This window comes from Lepeophtheirus salmonis, chromosome 14 (assembly GCF_016086655.4).
Source record: "Lepeophtheirus salmonis chromosome 14, UVic_Lsal_1.4, whole genome shotgun sequence".
Taxonomy (NCBI): Eukaryota; Metazoa; Arthropoda; class Copepoda; order Siphonostomatoida; family Caligidae; genus Lepeophtheirus; species Lepeophtheirus salmonis.
Genome location: NC_052144.2, coordinates 9419131 through 9435926, shown reverse-complemented (window position 1 = coordinate 9435926; position 16796 = coordinate 9419131). Strand labels below are relative to the sequence as shown.

At 27.8% G+C, this 16796-nt stretch overlaps 1 protein-coding gene across 4 annotated transcripts in view; it reads left to right on the top strand.

Annotated features, from left to right (window-relative positions):
• LOC121129728 (neurotrimin) overlaps positions 1 to 16796 on the top strand; it is a 170558-nt gene that overhangs the window by 80928 nt on the left and 72834 nt on the right. For 2 of the 4 annotated variants that reach the window (XM_071893396.1, XM_071893397.1), the window contains one exon: positions 5913 to 5989. The exons of the other annotated variants lie outside the window; for them this stretch is intronic. The gene's annotated coding sequence lies outside the window, so the exon portion shown is untranslated. The remainder of the gene's footprint in view (positions 1 to 5912; positions 5990 to 16796) is intronic. 4 annotated transcript variants of the gene reach the window in all.

The window sequence follows — 16796 nt, the reverse complement described above, 5'->3', positions numbered from 1 at the left end:
GAAAGAAAAAAAAAACTTATCCCTAAAAATACTATATCATTTCAGCAAATATGTTGGCTTTTCAGTCATCGATATTTCGTTTGTTTTGAGGGACCCTAATCATTATCGGATCGGAAAACTTTGGTCCTTAGGTCATTTATGGAGTGAGCAATATTTTTAAAGAAACTAAGTATGTATTTACCAAGAATAAATTTATTTTGAAAGGCTCGAGAGAAGTCATAATATGAGTAAAAATTTTGCTAGAGAATAACTTAAAATGTAAAGTCAATAAGGATCATTTTTTTTTATGTCACAGGCCATAAAAAGATCAATGCTATTTTTGCAAAACCAAGTGTATGTTATACCTATACTATGAGAATGCAAGGGAAAATTGAAAATAATGTAGTTTTGTCAATTGCAAAATATTATATTCGGGTTTTATTAAATATTTAGAAGTATTAGCTTAGAGATTATTTTATTGTATTTATTTGAAATAAATTTTTCATCCCCTAACTTTGGAGCTTTTTTTTTGTTTTTTATATGCGTGTCTACATATGTCTTTTTTATATAATTCTGTTTTAGTGTATTTTCTAAACTAAACGAACCCCATAAATAAAGGGTAAGAGAAGAAAAATAGCAACAAATGTTTGTAACTATAACTCTGCTTGTCATGAAAAAAGAGGTGTAGATATCTTTATTAACTTTACTCTCTCATTCAAGGGACTTTAATCAAAATTGTTTTTGGTAAGTATAAGAATAAAGAAGCATAAAAAAGTTTCTGTTGATGACGTTATTTTGCTTCTTTAATTTGCCTTACATATCTGTAGTTATTTTTTACTTCTCACAAGCATAAAAGGGAGTAGAGCAATGATATATTAGAAACAGTTAATAAAAAAGGTATATATTAAATATGGATGGGGAAATTGTCGAAATCCGAATAAGCATACTTTTAAAAATAATATTTGATGGTGATCTGAAATACATTAGTGTTCTTATTAATAATGCATCCTATTTTGAAAGTTTAAACGTAGTAGTGAACGAGAAGATCTATAGTTTTTATAGTAATATCTGCCAGTAGATAAGTTTTCTATAAAAGTTGCCAACATATAATTTTGTTTTGGATTTATAGAATTTTCAGATCCCTAATAGTAATACTTCTCTCGAGTAAGCTAAACTGTTTAATTAATTCATCCAAAAATTTATATGCAGAAAGAATATGATAAATTAAGAATTGATATAGAAGGTGAAGTAAAATTGATCATACTCACAAGATATAAAAGGGTTTGGGGTGAATAAACATCCCAAAAAAGTAACATATGTAGTGCATATATACACGATACTGCTATGTATACGTACAAGTCGAGAAAATGACAATTGAACGTAACCCACCAATTTTCATTCGGGCACTCCAAGTATTTGGGTGTCTCCAGGACACCCATCTATGAAATCAACAAGTCTGAGACGTTGAAGAGGAAGAAAGTTTTTGCCAAACTAGAGCCAGATGAGTTATATAAATCAGCTTAGTCTATGAAACCCATGCACAAGATCTCAACATTTCATAACAGACTGATCAGAAAGCTTTCAAAAAGTGCGTGGAAAGAGCCTTGTGAGAATGGAGAGTCCACTTTTGAAATCATGAAGAAAAAAAACCGATCCACCCCCTCTGTTGGAAGTTTTTTTTTGTTCTTTTGAGTTCTTTAGATCTCTTTTTTTTTACAATTATGGGTCCCCTACAGCCCTGATGCCAACCCTCTCGGCCACACGAGGGGAGGCCTGCGGTGTCCGTCATCTGAACATCGAGGTCCTTTAATCCGCTGTCAGCAAGTACTGGGATACTATGACAGAAGACTACAACTCACAGCGGTTGCTAGGCCTTCCACCGCTACTGGAACCCATAATTGCCGCGAAGGACGACTAAAGTAATCTAGTAATCTACATCTATTAATGGTTTTAATTTTGTTGAAATTATAATGCAAATTAATAAATTTTATTTTGTTGAATTTAAAAATTCAATGTGTTCAGAATTTAATGGACCAGTCGGAACATGCCTCATAATTTGTAACTAAAATATAACGTGGCCATTTTAACTTTCTTAGTGTTTGATACTCTTGGCCAATACTGATTATATTATTTTGACTGTGTGTCAAGAAGCGTCATCATACTCAAAGATTAAATAACAATCAGGGAAGCGGTTTTTACATTATATAGATTCATCCGGGCCCAACCAATTTGCTTTGAAATCTCAGTTAGAATGTGACCAGAATGTATTCAAGTTATGAATCATAGCTGAATCACATTATAGTATTTACTTATACAGTTAATATTTGATAGATAATATTCATTTTGTAATAACATTCACTTACAAGATTTAACATTAAAAAAAGTTATCAGATGTTTTTACATACATATTTTGTTGTATAATGAAATTTAAGTCTGTTCAATTTTATATATAGTATTATACATCAATAAATATTTATATTTTAATGTATTTTTTTAATATTGTTCATTTTACTAAATTTATAATATTTGAAAGAAAATAGACTATTCATTTGTGTAGGTTGGGACAATAGAACTTCCTATTTCCAAAAGACAATAAAAAGGTTTTATAAGTTAGATAAGTTTTAGTTTTGTTTATAATGATGTTACACACATACAGTTTTGTTTTGCATAGTTTTAGAAATCATTTAACTTAAATGACGTCCATTATTATGAACACACCAAACTTCAGTATTTTAATACCCTGGAATTTTTATTTTTTTTGTCTTGATAGCAAACATATGTTTGTTATAATGAAACCACGCTTGACTACTACATAGTATAAAAAAAAGGAAGTTATGTCTTTGCTTTCTGCATAATACATACATATATATAATACTAGCAAAAGTTTAATTCGGCATTACTCGGGCCAAGGAAGGAGAGGGAAATCACAATGAAAATAGTCCAATTAATTGAACAAGTTATAATACAATATTTCTATATATTAACAATTATAATATGAATGATTTGTTGTTGTCTAATAATTTTAATAATTATAATTCTATTGTATTTTGTTTAAAATGATAGAGCAGTAAATTGACCAAATGTTGTACACCATATGCCAATGATACTATATCAATCCAATTAAGTTAGGTAATCAAGAAAATCACATCAAAGCACCCCTCTCCTCTATCTATTATTTTTGGCTTTTGTAACCGTAGTAGAATTATCATTAATTTAAAAAAAAAATATTTTATTATAAAATTGAAATACCATACCAATATTTATAGATCAAAACACTTATGGAAAATGATTTTTGTTTTCTTCAAAAAATTCTCAAATCGAAATTTGCAAAAAAAATTTAAAACTTTTTTTGAAGAAAATTTGCAAAAAAAGTAGTAAGTAGCATTTATTGGAATTGTCAAATGACCTACCAACATATATAGATCAAAACTATTGTCTGGAATGACTTTTTATTTTTTTCAAGAAATTCCCAACTCGAAATTTGCAAAAAAAAAATTATTAAGTAGAAGTTATTAGAATTGTCAAATGACATACCAACATATATGGATCAAAACAATTGTCTAGAATGATTTTTTTATTTTCTTCAAGAAATTCCATCAAAATTCGTAAAAAATATTTCAAAATCCTTTTTGAACTAATTTACAAAAAAAAGTTGTAAGTAGCACTTATTGAAAGTGTCAAGAGAAACACAAACATAGCAACGCACTTGCAAAAATGAAAAAGTTAGGAAGATATTGTCGAAAAAATGACCTTCTACAACTGGTTTATTCTTGCAAAATATTACAAGAATTATTTAATAAAATGTAATGGAAATTGAACTGAAGAGTAAAACTTATCAGTAATAATAATATCAACCATCAACGATAGAGTTCTTACTCGATCACGGAAATAAAATAGATATAACATCTGACTAGCTCATAGCACTTATAATGAGAGAAAACTTTTTTTTTTTTTAAATGGAGGCTATAGTAGCAAAAACTATACCAATTATTTATGCTTGTAGATCAAAAATGACTCTTCTTCCTGCAGGTTTTAACAGAACAATCGTGAGGTTTATAAAATCAATGGACTTTTAAACAAAACAAAATTATATATTTTTATTTTACATAGAGGATTATTTCCCCATCTGTTAGTAACTTTTAAATCTTTAATGCTTTTTTAAATTACTTGAGAAAACTCTATTTTTTAATTAATTGGTTTTTTGTAATTTAAATTATTAATCTTTACTTGGATATTTTGTATATGGGGAAAGAATTATAAAAAAAAAACAGAAAAAAGGACTGAAATCATCTGGTAGTTAGCCAAAAAAGTCAATAACACCCACTGCTATTTGTTTATAATGTAATCCCAGACTATAATTTTCATATTGTTTACCCAGAATTTTTTAAACGAATTATATATACAATATTAAAATCCTACATAGAAATTTATTCGATACTATTTCATAACACTATTATATAGAAAGTTATGGATATTAAAAGCATATATATACTCTTAAATACAACGAAAGATCTACATGTAATTGTATTCCTGTCCTCTTGGAAACGGAGTATAATTATCCATAAATTATTACTGCATTTATTTATGAAAAACAATAAATTATGAAATGGTTATGTCTTATCAAGTGAGATGAGTGAATCGACTGCTAATACAAAAATAAATGGGGTAATTTTGTATTATCCTAATAACGCCGTAATATCCCTGAATTTTGATTTAAGAAAAATCCTTGCAGAATTATATTTTATTTATTAGACGGCGTTATCTCACAACCACAAAAGTAAGTGATGTATTTTGTTGTCATCGATCCATTTGTATGCATATTTTTCCATGATGAGAGTTCCAGTGTCGATTGGTTAAATACGAATTACCTCTTGTTAACTGTGATTAATTTTACACAATTATCATATAATAATTTCAATGTCGTAAAGAATAAGGCAATTAACAACTAATTTTTGGCCATTTTTCGGGGTTTTTTGTAGTGGAAAGCGGGGAGATATAATCGTGTTGCAATAAATTTAATCTTTTCACATTACTTATTATATATTTTGAAATTAATTTAATAATTAGTAAATATATGCAAAAACAAATACCTTGATAAAAATTTAACATCACAATTTTGGTAGGAAAGGAATTAATCCTAACAGAATTCAGCCAACTGATATTATATTGTACTTTTTTGACATTATATGTATTAAAAACTCATGAGAATATAATTTAAAAAAAAAAGTATTTATAAGTAAATATTATAAGATTATATATTAGATGTGTACCGAAGCTTTATTCTTTAACTTCAAAATGTAAAGAACTTTATATCTCAAGAATCAATAAATCAATGGACCCTACAAAGGCATTATACCCTTCAACTACTACAGAATTTGATCAAATTTAATTTATTTGGATATTTGTACCTTCAAACTCCATACCTTTTTTTTGCAATTAGATTAATACTTCCTGAGATATAAAGTCTTCTACTTGTGTAATTTTAGAAAAAAAAACCAAATAGTCATATTTTCTAAACCAGCTGCAAAGATTTAAATAAATATTAAAAAAAAAAAAAATATGATGAAAAATAAAATTAAAATGATTTTTAAATTGTTTTTTTTTTTTTAAGCCATGACTTTATGTAATGAGCTTTGCCCTTGAAGATCAAATTTATCTTGAATGAATTACAAATATTTTCTAGTTATGAATATGATTTACAAACTATCTAAAAATAAATACGATTTATGTTTTGTTTTGGAGATATTGTGATTTGAATAATACATTAAATACAGTTTATTCAATTAATAATAAGTTTTAAGCTGACCTTCCTTATTTTAAAGTACGATAAAATAATTATTTATGATTTAAAAATTCGATAAACACAATAAAAAAGTTCAATTATAATTTTTTCTGCTTCGGATAAATAATTTTGATATACTTTACTTTTATAGGAGATTCGATGTATTGAAAATTTCATGATATTTGTGGCTATGAGGATGAATATATATTTTGCTCTTCATTTCTTACGGTAAATTCATCAGTATTTTTTAAATAGATCTCATACGTATCTAAATATTTTTTTTTTTTTTCACTTTTTCAATCACTTTTGTTCAAGTTAAAAAGAACTTTTTTTAAGACTATGCTTGAAAATTTTTATCAGTTCAGAAGTAAGTAGAGATTAAGGAGTTTAAGTATACAGTTCTATAGTGTCTATTTTAGCAACAATTTTGATTTATTTGCAACTTTTAAGTACAAAATTCATTAAACCATACTGAATTTTTTTTTCAAACTCCAGGAAAGTATATTTTAAAAGTAATATTAAATTTAATTATTGATTACTGGTACTAGTATTTCCATATTGATGGTTCTTTTCAACAGGAAAATATTTCCAAGACACTGTAAATAATAGTAAATGGCATTTTAAGGTAAAATTTAGTGAATATGAAATTTAAATTAAACAATTATCTGTTGTATCATTTAAGATAATTATCTTCGTGATTGGTCACCAACTGTAAACAGGGCATAAAGGCGGAGGAGATCTAAATTATCTTTTTTTTACTAAACCGAGACATGTTCCTCTTCACAGAAAGCTTCTAGGATCTCAAGGAACTATGAGAATGTTCGTTCACGCTACTTATTATCTCTGACCATAATTAGAAATTACACAGGTTCAGGTCAGGGCTGTTAGAACGCCACTCATAATCTATTATAATGCCGTGGAAATAGCAAATGAAGTAATGCATAACAGTATTTGTAACATAAATATTCGCTGAGTCTTCAATCCACATAAACCTTGTATCTGGAATGTATGTGGCTTCTAGCCATGGTATCACATGATTCTTAAGAAGGTCCAAGTACACTGAGGATCTCAACATAAGATCATTGTCAAAAATGTGAGCCGGGATAATATTACCATTGCTAGTGATCAAACAAAACACAATCATCTTGTCTGGGAACTTGGTGTTTATAACAGGAGAATCATTATGTCAGCCTTGTGAATGCCCAAGATCATTCTGGAGTTGCAGTCAGCGTCCTATGGTTATGTTTAACTCATCATAGAATAGATAAATAATACCTGAATTTGATTACTATTTTGACAGAGTTTCTTTTCTCTTTGCTACCCCATATCATTCATAAGTAAGAAAGTGACACCTTCCTCCCGATGTAGTACTTTAAGCAAAAACTATCCATGATGACCCTATCCACCATACTCCTACTGATAGACTTCCTGCATGAGCAGCCTTTGAGATGCCGAGATTTGCGTTGATGGACATCTTGAGCCCAGGCAGAAATTGCCCAGTTAACTTTTTGGTTTTGTGTGAACCAGATGAGAAATGAGAAAGCCCCTTACCCTCATTAAGTGGCTGGCTGACGTCATTGACTGTGCTCCTGGGATATTTTGTGACTTTTATGATTGCCTTATCATCGTTGCCGACTTAAAACAATTCGTTAATGACTTTACATTTGTTTTCTTACTGCTTCATTGTTAAATTGAAAAGATTATGTATAAAAACCAAAGTTGTTGTCTTTGGACAGTACGTTCAGTTGAAGTAAGAGGTCAACAAGATAAACGCACTAGATTTACAAAACACACTTTGTATGGAATAATAAACAATCCTATATTTAAACTTGGCTAGGTTTAATAAGGGATTCTTAAAAAAGTATGACTTTGACTGTATATGCCCAGGAAATGACCCTATATGAATTTAATAAGGACATTGTGCATTAAAAATTAATCTCAACATTTTTGATCATGATAGCTAGTCCTACTGCATGTCTTTTTTTTGATGTGATCAAAGGGAAAGGAATAAATGAAGCTTAATGGTTCAAAAAATAATGATCATGACAACAAAGGTTGAACATCATGTCTGATGCATCCAATCATTGCTTTTAATTCATCCCACTTTTTCTTATCAGAAAATGGCATTAGTAAGTTTAGGAAGCACAATGTTCTCTTTACGTGTAACCTTTTCCAGTATTTTGGAGCAGGAACCTTTTCTACAATAAAAAAATAGGGATTATGTATTATTATTGGCTTGACCTGGATCTTTCAAACATGGCCTTGTTTAGGGTTCAAACATAAACTCAGATTCTTTACATCACTAGTTTTGCCATAACTTCTAATATACAAAAAAATAAATATTTTTTTTAAATATCCAAGTAAAAGTTAATTTAAGTCCTAATAAGTATTTTTGGGTAGATTAACTGTTGAAAGACTTTTCACATGAAAATTAAAACATTTATGGAAAAAAACCACAGTATTTATATTAAGTATACCCTCATATCTAAAGTTATTTACCTACTAAATGAAAATTAACCTGCTCATCATTCCCATGAATATTAAATAGAAACATGGGTTTTATTATTAATGCCTTCTATCTAGAAAAATGTGCAGAAAATGATTTATAGCTCATGTGGTGTCATACACAAAATAAAAACTATGGCGTTGTTGTTTTTTCTTAATATTACAATACATATATATAGACCTCATTCAGAATAGTCATAAATATCCCTATGTAGTAAAACATATGGCAATGTATAACTTACAAAAGCCTTACAAAAGTCCTTATGAAAAAAAGCATACAGGATAAATAAGGTGATCCCATTTGAAACAAATGTTGTAAATATTTTTGTATCAAATTTTTATGTGTAAGGAGAAAGAGATTTCTGATATATATATTTTCAAAAATATACATACAGTTGTAAAATACTATTAAAAAATAGGAGAAATATTCTGGAATTTGTCTTATTTTTTTTTTTTTTTTTGTTTTATTAGATCTATAGAGTGAGCAAAGTTATTTTTTACTCATATTGAAAAAATTTTAACCTAATCAAAATAAGCATTGATAATTTTGATATGTGTACTTATAAGGGGTGGTATTAACTTTTTTGAAAAAAAATTCAAATTTCAAATATTTTTGTTTTATAGTAAGAAGCCAAAATACCTTAATTGTAAGGTGAGTTACAATATTTGCCCATTCGTTTGGATACCCCTGTCCATAATCTGGAAGCATATTACGTCATCAACAATTTATAAATAGATAACTTTCATATGACGTCATTTGATTGATGATGTCGAACATTTTTGGGGCCTTCACAACCAATTTTTATAACAATGAAAGTCTTTATCATTAATATTATGGAAAATAGTCAATTATTGGATGTCAAAAAGGGATTGACAAATAAAATGACTTAAGCCTTTCTGTTCATCAAAATTTGTATCCTTATATTACTTATTTTTATTAAATATCTGACTCTAAAATGTATTTAAAATATGTTATTACATCGTTATAAAATCTTATTCCCATATATTGTAGATGGAGTATTCACCATTTCAATGGAAAAAATAATATATTTTTCTCTAAATATCCTAACTTTTTTTCTCCCTCATTGATCAAAAAAAGAAAAAAAATGTAATAATTTAGTCATTTTATCGGGATTTTCAATACAAATTATTTTGATTTCATTGGAATATCAATGTTCATCATTGGCATCAAGTACAATTCTATTAAAGTGGTATGTTTACTCTATTTTTATAGCCATTTGATGGAGTTTAATCATGATTTATTGTAAATTTATCCATTTTATATGGTAAATATATCAACTTTGTGCCCCTAAATGGCAAACGCTGTACGTATATATATAGTCACAAGTTAAATATTTTTATTTTATGAAATTTTGGTTATTTTTATTATTATGATTCTTTATTTTTTTCATATTATGTTTGATTTTTAACAAAATCGAACATTTATATTGCATCATATATATAAATATTAATAATCTGACTAATCGATTAATCTGAGTCGAAGGAAATAAAACATTATCTGAAACAAATCGAAAAAGAAATAATGATTTAAAGAATAATTCCCAGTTATCGAAAACCCAGTGGTATGGTTGAGGGATAGTTTAGACAAGTGTCCCAATTTTATTTTCACAATGCATCGCAACTAGAAATACATTTGTATAAAGCAATTTTTTTGGAAAAAAAATAAATATATAAATTCATTAATAACAATAATTAGGGGTACATTTTTTATCAACCTTTGTTTTTAGAGAAGTCAAGTATATTTAGGAATAATATATTTGTGCAGAAACTATTTTATTAAAAAATAAAATATGAACAAGGCTTGAAAAACTAAATGTATTCTATTAAAATTTTTTATTACTATACTGCACTTCAGTACCAAACTGCTTACCGTGAAGAATATACCGCTGTTCGTACCGAACCGTCGGTTTAGTGTACCGTCTCAACCCTAGTATTTATATACATACCTTATGGTTTTACTTCGCTTACACTCAAATATATATTGTATTTTGTTATCGGCTGTTGATGTTTGCTTCTTTTCCTCTTAAGAGTATAGTTCGGAAGTTTGATTAGTTGGACTAGAATTCGTTTTTTGAATGATTCTTAACAATTATTAAGAAATACTTCCATAGTTGGAAATAATTGGCTAATTAAACGGCCTTTTTCTCAGATTCATTTTGGAAGAGAGGCTGCGTGATACAAGATAGATAATTACGTGATATGTCTATGGAGTTTTCAAAGTTATTTTTGATGGACGATAGTAATTATTTTTAAGTATGCAATTTATAATACGTTACCTAACTATATTATAGACTAACTATTTTTTAAATAAATAGTAATTTAATCAACATGTTCGACAATTGTACAAAAGAGCGTTCTATTTTTAGTGTGATCTTTTTTTTGCATTAAAGGATTTTACTCAAAAATGGATCATAGTTAAGTTTCTACTTTCAAGTGATATTATAATAATATCTTAAGGTATGACCTTTTTGATTTCAAAGGACATACTATGTCTGACTTTTCAAAAAGTAAGACCAAATTTTTCTTATATTTTTGTCCAGTTTCATTTTCAAAGATAAAAAAAACAAATTGACAAAATATGAATACTATTGTATTTCCATTTCCAACGAACCTTTGTATATTGGTTAGTACATACGTATTGGTCCTAAATAGAAAAATTGTATTACCATTGTTCCTTTTTTTGTAAAGGCATATACCAAACAATTATATTTTTTTTCGTCATTATGTATCAGAAAAGTAATTACTAATTGAATCTATTTGAAAATGTTATGCAGGAATAAAATTATATCCTTCAAAGTTATCCCCCTCGGATAAAATAAAGTTTGCCCACACTTTTTCCAATAAGCAATTTTTGGTATAGCCTTGAGCTATTCCAGCAATGCAAATTTTATCTCGTCCATCGTTGCACATCTTCGTTATTTCGTATGTTTCTTCAGTTTGGGGAAAAAGATAAAGTCACATAGGATTAAATCCGGTGAATATGGAGGTTGAGGCATAATTTTGGTATTGTTTTAGGCTAAAAAAATCTCTCATAAGCAAAGATCGAAATAAAACAGTTTTGGAAAAAACTTCAGTAACTCTCTATCATCCTTAAAACGTTCAAAAAAGTTTTGTAGTGCGAGCTCGCCGATTTTCCTTGATAGTGATTCTTCAATTTTCAAATATAATTTTCTTCACTACTGTAACGTTTTCATCTTGTTGACGTGCTTGAGTGTGTCGAGTAAGGATCTTCATGGGCATCTACCGACCATCTTGAATGAGATCGTAACACTCATAAGCACTTTTTTTACCCTATCCACTGCCAACCTTTTAAGAGTTTTAGAGCACTTAATTTCATTTATTACAAAAAATTTGATGCAAATTATTTGATTCATGCTTTTCAATATAAAAAAATCGCCAAACACGTAAAATAGTTCTAACCGTTATGCCTCTCACAAACAAATGAACAGGTGAAATATGTTGTGAATATATGTTCATGGTTAGTGTAATAAAAAAAATCTACCTGAACAAATATACCTTGCCCGTAAAATTTGAAAAGGTGCCCTACTTTTTAAACACCCCTTGTTTTTAACTTCCCCGAGTATCACAATTCAAATGTTTTGATCATTACAACAATGAATCGTCGGATATTATTATCTAACTTTAAACTATACAAAATAATACAAAAAAAAAAATTAATATACATACTTGAGACAAACATAAGTATATGGAAACAAAAAAGAATAAATCTTCATGTTCTCAAGGCACAAGTTACTAATAATATGAAAATTTATTATTACATAAAAATACAATATTATGTACAGTAATGGTTATATTATATTATATAAGTATGTAAATTTCAATTTAAAATTGGCCTTTGGGTGAATTCCATTTCATTTCGCACAAAATATCTTCAAAAACAGATTTACAATATTTTAAATGTGTAATAATTTACAGTATATTAAACATACATATTTTTAGGAATATTTAATATATTTTATATAAGAGAAGAGCATCATAGATAGGAATAAATTTTAATGGGTGAATTGAAAAGGATACACAAATTATTAGCATATTTTATTAAAAACATAAGTTTATAATTATATTCCATTAGACAGTTTTTATGGCTAATAACTCCTTAAAAATATACATTTATGTTTTTTATTTGAATAATCTATTTTGCATTTGAAAAATAATTTTAAAATTAAGCATGCGAAAGCCACTGTGTATTTCTTGAAATCGTGGAAAATCTTCCCAGACTCAACTTTATCAAGATTCATAAAAGTAAAGGTTATAAAAGAATGAGGCTTCTTAAATTTATTTTACTTTATATGATCAATTATATCTTAATGTGGGCAACCTTGAACAAAACAATGGTCTTATTTTATTGCAATTAAAATATGTTTCCCAATAGAAATGAATAATAATAGAGTCATGATAGATTTTTTTTCTTCTTATACACACCCCTTCAAAGAGGATCACAAAAAAGTAAATCTCTTAATAAACATTCTCAAAGGTAGAGAAAAAGACGAAACAAACAACGGTCCAGTCCTTGGATATGATAAAAACTAAATAATATTATGCCGCTAGTGGTGTGCCTCTACCTAAGAAGGAGTCCATGATATTAATTACCGTGGACACGCAGCTTGGGATTCTTAGTGGAGTGATTCAATTCGTAGGCTTCACCATGTAGAGTACTTTCTATACCCTACAAACAATTTTCTCTATTTTGAGACACTCCTTATATGGTGCAGCCATTACGATAAGCCAATCCATCTGGATGAATCTCACTATGAAGTGGTGCCGTACCATGTCTTCCACCACCTCCAACCATTTTGCAAAAGTAAAAAATAAGAGATGATATATCCGTCTCCATATTACAGAGATATTGACTCTCGTTTAATTGGTAAAGAGTAAGGATGTTGCCAGTCTGAACCTAAGCCACTTCGAATAAGAAACGCTGAAGGTTGTTTTTTCAAAATTACAAATGGGTCTACTCTTTTCCTGTCTTTTTTTAGGTCCAGTCTCTTCATTCTTTTCTGAAATTGAAAGAAAATAAACTATGGTCTTGATCTTAGACATTGTACATATTATTTAGTATTCTTTCAAGTCAATACACTCCCCCACTACAAAAGCCATTATGGTATCGTCTTGCAAATTAGCATAGAACTTCCTTTCAATGGCACACAAGATTCCTTAGTCAAGATGGTTACAGTCTGGTGAGGAGAGAGGTTAAAATGATGAGGTTCATAAATTTTCCAAGTTGTTCTCAGACCACTTTTGAAGTTTCTTAGGCTTCAAGGCTTTCGCTCAATAACATTTTGTCGTTCTTCAGCTTTTAAATCTTGTTAATGAGGGACTTTGAGGAGAGAACGATATTGGAGATTAATTCATAATTCATTCCTGCCTTTTAGAAGAGCCGACACACGATTTCATTTATCCTCCATCTCAGTTATAATTGTTCTGAAGAAAAAATTTATAGTTAAGTTAAATAGATAAACTTTAATTTAATTTAATAAAACAGTTCCAAAGTTTCGTTCATGATTCGCTGGAATATGCTGTACGTCTATTTAGTCGACGTTTTGAAGTAATAGTACTTTATTGGATCTCTAAAGCACTTTCTAACAGACTATGGAATCATTTTTTTTCATATTCACTTTTACTTCTTCAAAAATGTACTCAGACATATTGGATTTAATGCTTTTGATATTTTGCTGCAAAGTGAATACCGACTTTTATTGTAACTATATAACTTAGAACATACTCAAACATCATTCTTTTATTGGTCCACATAGCTTTGAAACTTTAGTAGGATCATTTTTGCTTCAAGCACTCCTCGAAGGGAGGTGCTAACCAATGTCTTTCCAGTGTTTCTCTTTACTATTTTTTGTAAAAAAGAAATTAAGAATATTTACGTACTATTTTTTGCTATTTCGAAATATTTTTTAGTCAAATTGGATATCTTATATAACGCATCGAAAATAGTAAGTAGGCCCATCAAAAAGCTTAAATATTTTAATTTGACATTTATTCAAGAAATTAACACATAAAATTCATAAGTAAACTAACTCAAATTCTGAATTGACAAATACTATTCTTGTAACATCAAAAATAATTTTATAATAAGAAATTTTCATATTTCTATTGAGTTATATGAATAACTAGAGTTATGATTTAAAAAAATTGCAAGACCCTCAACCAATTTTTCATTTCCAACGATTTCATCACAATAAATTCTTTCATAAGTTTACAGATATTTTGAAAGATTAGGGATCAATTTTACATATTTTTATATTTTGTTGTTGTATTTACCACAAAAAAACATTAAAATAGTCTTTATAACCCAAAATTCATGTTTTTGGGGTCTACAGATAGCAACATTTTGTATATTATATTATGAATAGAACTTAAAAGTTTTATAAATATAAATATCATTTTTTGAAGCAAGTTATCAAAAAATAATGTTGAAAGTATGGGGGGGTGGGGGAAGTTTTAGTTTAAAAAAAATTTGAGGCTGAAAATTGACGTATAATGTATTACTTTTTTATAGTCTGACAAATATACCTGAATTCATTTGAGGATGGGGGGGAAGAAAGAAAAAACAAACAAAAAAAACCCATTGAAATTATTAATTTTCTACTGTATTGTTTTTTATTGAAACATTGTATGTTTCAATATGAAAAAAACAATGGTTTCCTTAACGTAATAAAAATGAGGAATTTATTAGACTTTCAAATAAAAAAAGAAAAAGTTTTTCTAATTTTTTGTACTTATAAAGCATTTTCTTTGATTAACAAGTATTTCATATATTAATTGAATTTGAAAATATTTACGTACCAACTTGAAGTTATGCTTACTCTTAAATTTCGATAATTCAAGGGGAAAAAACATAAAATAATCTTGATTTTTTTTTTTCAAATGGCACTTTTCAGACTACAAAATCAAACAAAAAATTGGGTTATCAACGCCATTTTAATGTTTCTTAGGGTAAAATATATCACAAACATGGCCATCTTAATGAAAAATGGGAAAAATGAATTTTTGTTGTGTGTTTTTATTTAAATATATATGACAAAGTTTCACTTACAATTAAAATTACTATTTTGTCAATGCTGTGTTCAGCTTTGATTTTTTTTAAAGTTACAATTTGTACGTTCCATAACGTCATACGACAAATTGCATCATCATTTTTTATTTATTTACCAACAACTGATTCATCCAATCTTTACATTCTGATGTATTAAAATAACAAAATAATAGTAGACTTACTGAAATGGGGAACAATGGTGTATTTAATGTACTGCTTGATATTTATCAAGTAGTCATTGTCATATAAAATTGTAAATTAAATATGTTGATTATCTTATACAGTAGTATTTCAATTATCCTTTTCGCAATTTATGCCATGTTCAACTAAAAATTATAACCTATAAATGTCAAATATAAAAAAATCATTGTGAGATAACATGTAGTCCTTAAAAAACTTTTAATAAACTCATTGTTAAATAATAAATCATGCATATTATAGAAACATTTAAAAAAAAGTAATAATGTTTAATAATATAATATTTGCAAATTAGTTATTTGTTCATACATTCATGTACGCACTTTCTCATATATTGTAAAATCATGTATAAAGACCCGAAAAATATAATGCAAAACATTGTTATTGACTAAAACAACGTTTCACATTTTTTTATAGGCCTACCTTGAATGATTTATTGGTATGAAAATAATACATTTTTCATGTGTTATAAATGAAGTAAAATGGTTAATAAAAAAATATCTTATCAGGATTTAGCATAATACATTTTCTATGGCCCATATCATATAAATATATATTAATAAATTTATAGAAAAGGAGTAAATAAAGATATAAAAAAAGAAAGACTTCATTAGTAAGTAATCTGAAATGAAAGTTGCCAAAAAAATAATTATTAAGAAATGCAATTGGAGAAATATCTAATTAAATGTGAATATGGACCCAAAATAATTAGATAAGCATACAGTACATTATACAATTTTGGCTCAGACGTCTTGTTTTATCTCAATTTTAGTGGAATTAACAAATTGAATTACCAAAATGGAACATTGTAGCAGATTGTAGTCTTGGAATAAGAGTGGGAACTGGGATCTTTTGGATTTTGTGGGGAATAACTAGCTCTTGGAATGATATTAAAGGAAATTAGTGTAGAGCCATTTCTCCAATAGGTGTTTGGAATTTTGTCATCTCTTTGCAGAATTCACCCTTTAAATTAAAATAGTAAATTCATTAGATGCAACGTAATTTAAGAGACCTTCAATACCGTACAAAAATGTCCTCGTTGTCAGCTTCTTTTTTAAATAATGAATCGTTTCGTCACTTGTTTTAAAAAATTTGAGAATAAGAACGGTTAATTTCCATTGGTGGTTTTGTTTTTCAAAATATTTTTTAAACTGTGAATAACTTTTTAGCTAATATTTTGATCCCTACAATTGCTCGTTTTCTATTTATAAAAAAGAAAAAAAAATCTTGGATTTGGAAATGGTA